This window comes from Corylus avellana, chromosome 3, assembly GCF_965113065.1.
Source record: "Corylus avellana chromosome 3, dhCorAvel1.hap1.2, whole genome shotgun sequence".
Lineage (NCBI taxonomy): Eukaryota > Viridiplantae > Streptophyta > Magnoliopsida > Fagales > Betulaceae > Corylus > Corylus avellana.
In genome coordinates this window covers 19,058,172-19,066,961 of record NC_142492.1, presented here as the reverse complement: position 1 = coordinate 19,066,961, position 8,790 = coordinate 19,058,172, and positions in this window count along the sequence as shown.

Here is an 8,790-nt window from a genome sequence, read left to right as displayed (position 1 = left end):
ATCCCAGGTTTATTACAAGTTGACTTTTGGGTATGCAAAATTTGGTCAAGATTATGGGAAAAATCCACTTTACCCCCTTGAAGTTTCAGGGGTTTTTCAATTTGAACCCCAAAGTTTAAAAATTGGCAATATGGGTCCCTAATGTTTCAAAAATTTTCAATTTAAACCTTCCGTTACTAATTTCCGTTAAATTGGACGAAGATTAAAAAAATAAGGTATGAGGGTAATTACGTAATTTCATAGATTTCCGTCCAATTTGACGGAAATTAGTAACGGAAGGTTTAAATTGAAAATTTTTGAAACATTAGGGGGGTACATTGCAAATTTTTAAACTTTTGGGTTCAAATTGAAAAACACCTGAAACTTCATGGGGGTAAAGTGGATTTTTCCCGATTATCATTAGAGAATTTTTCCAATAGAGTTTTGGACTCCTTTAATTCATTCTCTAATGACTCAACTTTATTAGCAAAAACATGATTTTCAGATTTCAAATTTTTACACAAATCAAGAGAATCACTCAATTCAGCAATCAGATCATCTTTATCATGTTTAGCCTCTCTGAGTTGCTTTAAATTCTTAGAATTAATAACTTGCAACTCAAAGAATTTCTTAAACAACAAATTATAAGTCTCCTAAAGATCAAGTTCATTATCAGAATCATAATCAGAATAATATTGTTTATCAGAAGACATAGTTTCACAAAAAGTATTATCAACAGTTTCGAAACAATCAAGAGTTTGAGACATCTAGAAAGTTGATAAGATCACATACTTAGGAACTAAATCCTTCACAAAGCGAACCCACTCTGATACCAATTGAAAAATCTAAATGACTCCAATTTACACCTATTTTGATTGTATGGGAATTTCACAAAAAGAGTGCGGAAATAGATTAGGCCTAACACAGAATAATCAACCAAATATAGACATGCAATGAATATTAAAGAACAAAGATATTTGGTTACGAAAAGGAAACCTTTTAGAAAACTTTTTAAAAGTAAAAGCTCTTCGGGGCAGCCAAATCGAGGAAATCACTCACAATAGAATAACGAGAAATTACACAATGTCAACACTTACAAAACCTTGCAATTGACAATCACGTGTACTAGACAAGCGATCCACTTGCCCACTACCGCAGTAGTTCTCCGAGAACCTCTAGAATGTTTCTTCTCTGTGATCTCCTTTACCGGAACTCCGGTAGACTTTGGTTGTTTTGGATTTGTGGATGAAGACATGACCTCTAACTCTAAAAGAGAGAATTAATGCTTTATAACAAATACTCTCTTAGCACAAAATTGCTGAACTCCAGATGTTGAATTCATACCTCTCTCTAACAATAGAGATGAATATATATGAGTCCCTAAAACCGTAGACACGTCACACACTTTACACACGTTTAAAAATGGTTTTAGATATGTGCTATCTGGACAGGGAGTATCCGTGTTCGGAAGGATCTAGGGCAACATCGCTAACTTGAGAGACTTTTCGTGCGGCGTGTCCAGACAGGGTGCGGATGGCTTGTAGATGGTAGCTCGGTGTGTCCAACCAAGGTTCAGACGACTTGCAAGTGGCAGCGTTGAAGCTCTCGGAAACTCGCGTCTAGATAGGCTTGCTTCATGCCCAGACATCCTAGCATGGAGATTGATATTTCTCATAGACGATCTTGCATTAGGGATGATTCTTGGTACTTGAAGCGTCCGTTTTGATCACCGAATTTAGCAAACAAAAAAACTAACACCTCTTAAGTCGAATATCTTAGAGTAATGCTTATAACTTCCACAAAAAACACGACATGGCCATGTTTATTTTGCAATATCCAAGAAGCTACACAACATGCCAACAATGAGTACAAACACAATATAGATATGTACCAAATAGTCTTCCCTTCGCTCTCATATGAATATGTTTCTGCCCAATTGCTTTCCCATCAATGTCCTTTTAGACGCACGATTCATAGGTGTAGGCAACATGCTAAATTAACAGACACTAAGACCTCAAACTAGTGACATAATCAAAGTTCACATATGACTTACTCGGCGAGGAAGTAGGGATTGATTAACTTACCTCCACTATTGGTCGAATAAGCACATTTAGTATGAAATACATGCTATGGTGGAGTTCTCTTCCCAAAATAGTTTGTCTAAACTCAACTCACAATAAGATCTAGGTCTAGATGCTACCTAAGAGCCTAACGTCATGAGTCCTCAAATTGCTCCCCACCTTAGGCGCCAAATTAAGGTCTTCCATCTCACTAATCGTAGGCTACATGGATTGAATGGTATTGTTCAAAAAGCTAACGATCAATCGGTGTTCTTGAATGAACGATCAGTATGGCACCAAGCAGAACAATCCATTGGTACTTTAAATGATCAATCAATGCAGTCTGCATGCGAGTAAGAATTTGCTAGTTCAGCATGGGTATGTTAAGGTAAGCTTATTTAAGGGCCTTGGACAACCCTTAAGTCCCTTTTGTTCTCCCTTCAGCCATCGAACACTAGAGAGAGAGAGAGAGAGAAGGAGAAGGAAAGCTTTTTGAGGGTTTGGGGTCTTTACCTTTAAGAAAGCTAAACTTGACATCTAAAACTTGATTTATTTCATGTTGTATGCTTGTTTAATCCTTTCTTAATTTTTGTTTAGTATATGTTTTCGTGTGTGTGTATGTGTGGGTTTGTTGTCAGAGAGTTTTAGAATGATTTTGATAGGTTCATGATGATTCTAGGGTTAGGAAGTTGGAATCTTTTAGAATAAATGATTATTTCATTCATCTTGCCTTCAACAAGTTATAGTTACAGATGATAACTAATAGATCCTTTTATTTTTGGAGTGTGTTGGGAAGGGCCTTGTGTTGGTTGATAGAAAGGATTTATTTTTGGCAGAAAGATTTGAACTTTGTTGTTAAGGTTTGTTTTAAAGTCTAATTTGAGCTTAAAATGGTATTGATAAGTGCATTTGGGTTTAGAATGTGTTAGATGAGTTAAAGGTATGACCTTTTGGAGTTCCTGCCTAGTGGATGATTGATAGTCTTGAGGAACGATTGATCGTGGATGGCAACCACCGAGCAGTGAGAACAATTGATTGATGGCAGTAACAATCGATCTATTAGTTTGGTACAATGCCCAAAAGTCCAATTTTAGGGTTTTTAGATGTTTTCTAGTATAAACGTGTGACTAATGATAGAGCCTTTCACAAAAGACGGTGTTTGAGGTTTTGAGGAGGTTACCCAGAGAACTTTTCAGACAAAGGTGAGTGAAACTCACATGGAAACTTTTATCAAAGCTTTATAGTATGTCTATTTTTATTATCAAACGTGCATGCTTTATACTCACATAAGATATTTTGTAATGATGTGAACTCTATTTTGTGTACATGGGTGTTTGAAAATGAAATGAGGCATCGTTTGGGTTTTATAAATACATGCATGGAAAATGAAATGAATAATTGCATTGTATGACATGGCTTCCATTGGAAAAATGTGTGAAGTATGTAGAACATGGGAATACTATTATATGGGCTTGACCCTATGGTCTAGAGTTTATGTTTATGTTGTTTGCCTAGGATCCATTGCCTAGAGTGACCAGCGCAGCCATGTATGGATGGTGGTCACAACCTATGGCATTATTAGTAGTGCAGATCACCCGAGGTTGAACCTTATCAGGCCACTAGTAGTGGTTAACCATTGTACCTTACTGAGGCATCGGTGTTGTACTAGAGGTTCTTTCAAGAATGCGTAAAACTCACTGTAAGAGTGTTAACGGAAGGGATAGACCATATGAAAAGTAGCTATGACTTATTCACATGTAATAACATATATTATTATAATGCATCAACATGATTTTCTGCATTGTTATTTTGATAAGAACTCTATTGCATAATGTTGCATGTGATTTATAAATCTTTTATAAATTGTTGAGTTCACCACTTGATGACAGTAAGTCATGGACTTACACTTTGATATGTTTTCACCTGTAAAACATTCTTGTTTTACAACAAATTACCCATTAGAAGATGGAGCCTAGGGAATTGAGAAGGAAATTATGACTTTGGAGGATTTGGCTTGACATGTCTTTGATGAGTTGGACTTTATTTTGCTTGATTACCTATGGCTCAAGTATAATGAGAACCTTGTTGATAGGTTCATAGGCCATTTATGGGTGTGGAAGGTTGTTTTGTCGCCCTAAAATGTTGGAGTAGTTATCTGACGGCATTGGTGAACTGGACTTTTAGACTTAGGTTGTACTGTTTCCTATCTTTTGTATTTGATGATTGGATGGCGTTTAGACTTGGTTTGTAATATTTTGATACTTGGTGAACAGTCTTCGACCGAGATACTTGATGTTATCTTTCAGTTAAGTTATACTTTGATGCTTTAGTATTTTGCTCTCATTATTATTGTGATGGCTATCTTATAGTTCAAGTGACTTAGACTTTTTTTGTTGCTCTCTAATGAGGGTCCTAGTTATCCTTTCGTCTTTTTTACTAGATAAATAAGTTTGGGGAGGTACAACAAGTTAATTACCAGTTAATTAATTTTAGGCGCGTTATAGTTGTTATCAAAGTGACTTTTGGCTCTATAGACGATTGAATTTAATCAAGATAGCCTTAGGAGAAAGATTACTCCAATGCATAGGATAATCAATTTGTAACTCCTTGAAAATTAATTAACTGGTAATTAACTCCACGGTTCATCTCCCAGCCTTATCCCTTGCGGGACAAGATTCAGGGACCTCTACTCGACGAAAAGAGAGAATACTAAGCAGCGAAAAGTATTAAAGTTCTATAAACATTAATCATTACAACTACAGCATCTACCAAGAAACATCAAACTAGCTGAAATTACACTATACAAGTCATCTTTACAAGGGATCTATGCTATACCTTAATATGCAAGAATACATCAAAGCCCCTAGGTTTACAGCATAACTCAAAAGTACTAGCTATCATAAGTACCCGCCTAAGCTTGCAATATGTCCTCAAGCATCTCCCGGATTGATTCCTCCACAATAACCGGATGCTTCACGGTATCCATCTTATGCTAAACTATCTATAACCTCATAAACATATGGAGAAAAAAGAAAATAATACAAGGGTAAGTCCGACGACTTAGTGAGTATAAATGCACATGACGTGCCCGTCATTAAATAGTGAACTCAGTTGTTTATAAAGCACATGCAACATTACGAGATGACAGTTTATCAAGAATGCAATATAGATATAATATATGCTTATAATATGAGAATCATGTCATATTTCAACAGTATGGTCTACCCAAGATATCACTCCTTCTCAGCAGCGTTGGCGCTGTCCCAAGAGACCTGTAATACAACACCGGTACCTCGGATATTGTACGTTGTCGTCCATCCCATTAGTGGAATGACCAAGTCCGACATCAGGTGGCCCACACCACTAATGATGTCCGTCCTATAATGACCAACCATTTAGGAATGGATGCGCTGGTCACGAAACCATTGGATTCAAAGCCTACACACACACACACACACATTTGACCATTAAAGTTAACCTGTATAGTAAGCCCATAGCCGTTATCGCGCACGTACTAGTGTACCATGTCATACGATACAATTAATCTTATCCGTCTTTTACAAGCATGGTTTTACAAAGCTCATCAGTATCTTATTAATCAACATACATTTTTGCAAAAGAGAGTTCACAGTCGTTCCAAAATGTATTTCATGAGAGTTGTAAAATATGCATGTTTGATATATATATAAAATAGACGTGCAATGCGGGAAAAGTAACAATAAGCATCCATGTGAGTTTGTACTCACCTGGGTCGTAAGGCTCCTACATAAAATTCTCTTGATGCTCCATAATCTCGAATACTGAGAAAAGACCTATCATTAGTTCTAAATCCAACTAAAACGAACCTAGAACATGAAAATAGAGGTTATCGGATGACTGGCCAACGTGGCTTTCCCTGGAACACTTTTGACCTTATGTTCGGGTCCATGGCTATACATCCACCCAGAAGGCTTGTACGTCCGGTCTTGTGGCTGTACGTCCGCCTAGAAGATTCATGTAGAACCTCATTTGGTTCAACCGTCCTCCTATCCTCGCAACTAGTTCTAGAGCTACCAAAAAGATTTCTAGGACCTCCTATTTCAAAACAACACCTCCATGCAAAAGGAAATACGTCCAACAAGAATTAAACACTAACCCATGCTTAAATCAAGATCAAGGAAAACAACATAACTAGAAGCTACAAACTACCAACTAAGCTAACTATGAAAAGAACTTAAACAGTATAACCACTAAGGAACAAGTTAAGCTTTGAAAATTACCTCCTTGAAGCAAAACCTCTAAGAACTCTCAAAACTCACAAAACACTCACCAGGGGTCTCCAGAGGGTTTAGGGGCTGAAATGAGCGTGATAGGGTGAGGGGGTAAGGGCGAGGTGCTACAAGGATGGTCTGAAAAGCAACGTATGTCTGGTACTATTGGAGCGTACGTCCGATACTATTTATCCAGTGATCCAAAGGCTGTAGCGTACAACCAAGTATTATCCAAGGGTTAACGCAAAAGTAGCGTACGTCTGGCAGTCCCCCTGCGTATGTCCGTGTACTATTGTCTGCGTCTGTATACTATTTTGTAGGCGTACATACGGTGGTCCCCCTGCGTACGTCCTTACTAAAAACAAGAGTGTATGTACAGTGGTCCCCAGGCGTATGTCCGATTAGAAAGTCCAAAATTTTCAAAATGCCCTTCCAGCTGTTCTTAGTGACCCAAAGTCCAAATTAACCCTCTAACTAAGCTACCTAAGCTTAATTAATTATTTGGGTCACAACTTCTTAACACTATCGACTATACTAAGGAGCATAAGGTAACTTACACCACCTAAAGTTCTTTGGAGAAGCCAAGAAGTGGTGCAAGCAAGGAAGGCATTGTTCATGATGGAGTTGGGAATTGGACAAGTCAATTCTTAGGCCTCGTTCAAGGAGGAGTTTAATGACCATTTTTTCCTTAAAGTGGTGCAAGAGGCTAAGGTTGAGGAATTCATGGACCTAGTGCAGAGAAGCATGACAGTGGTGAAGTATGCCGCAAAGTTCACCAAACTATTGTAGTTTTCTATGTACCTCATTTCGGATGAGGCGAAGAAGTTTGAGAGAGGTATGAATGCTCACATTGGAACTCAGATGGCTAGTTTCGAGATAAAGAACTTTTCGCAATAGGTGAATTAGGCTTCTTTGTACAAGAAGCACCTGAAAAAGTTGCTAGCGGCAATGATAGATCAAAGGAAGAGGACTTTCGTCCAATTGGTGCCATGAGGAGGAGCGAGGGTGGTCAAAAGGATGGCCATGGGAGGTTACCCAACCCAAAGGCCAACCTCGAGGCGCTAAATATCAAATTCAATTTTACCTTAGTGGAACCTACCATTGCCACCGTATTGGCAGTGCAACAAGGTCCACGGAGGACCATGTAGAGTAGGCACTAGGCACTAGGATGTGCTACCATTGTGGACAAGCAAGCCATTTTAGCAAATAATGCACAACAAAGAGCACAACATTATGTTGGGAATTGTGCCATAAATTTCAAATGATTTTATATCAATGTTTTATGTTGACATTCAAATTTTGTAATGAATATAAGTTGTTATGCAGTGATTAAATTATTTAAATAAATAGTATTTTACATGCTTATTATAATTATGTGTTATGCATGTGAAAGGTGCTTGTATTTCATTGAATATGGTTTATGGTGTGAGTAACGGGGTTATCACACAAGGTTTTACTCCATAAGCCTTATAGTCTTAAACTTTGAGTAATTCGCAATTGGTAATGGAATTGAGTATTCCATTTGTGAAGACTATTACATATCAAATGTTAATGATCTACCTTAATCAAGCAAAGCTGGAGGCTTCAGATTGATGTGTAGGTGTTATCACTGAATGGACCATAGAGTTGTCTTTCCACAAAATATTGTCGATAGGAAAGACTATTGTTCCTAAAGCTTACTTATGATATTGATTATAAATCCTGAGAGGAATGTGCTCATATGTTAAGAGGATATTGCTATGACACATTTGTGGGTGAGACCTTTAATGTGGTCAACATTCACTGTGTATTGGATAATCACATGTAGCATTGTGAGAAAGTTTTTTTCCAAAAGGAATCCAAGTCATTTTCTTGAAAATGATAAGAAAATTTTCCTTTGAAATAAATTTTATGGATTAAATTATTCTCAATCTCTTGCCGGAGCATTTTCGTAAGGAATACTGAAATAATGTACATGTCATAAGACTTTCATAAGTACGAGAATAATAATAAAATCAATGACTCAAAGATAAAAGATGTAGAGAATTAAGTAATAATACCTTTAGCCTTAACACGGTTACGAAAGATTTCATGGAGGAATCAAAAGTCAATATTAAGTAAGTCAAAGTGATTAATTGTTTTAATAAAAAAATATAAACTATATTGTAATTACAATTATTTAGTAGAATCAACTGTAATTAAATAGTGACTCATGAAAGTCGGGACTATTTAGAGCTAGTTTTTATTTTTTCCTTCTGGTCCCTCACCAACGTGATGCAATTTAACCAAGTAGGGCTTTCTTATTTTTTATGATGCTTGTTTTAATTTATTAAAAACGTGGATTAGAGAGAAACTGTGCAGAAGATACAAGAGAGGGAGACTGGGCTTTGGATAAAATCCAAGCCCCAGAGACTAGTAGTCGACACATGGGTCAAGGAGTAATTCTCTAGCCCTATACATCACAACTAAGGAGGTGGAGGCTAGGGTTTTACAAGCCCTAGCTATCTACCCCTCCTAGTACT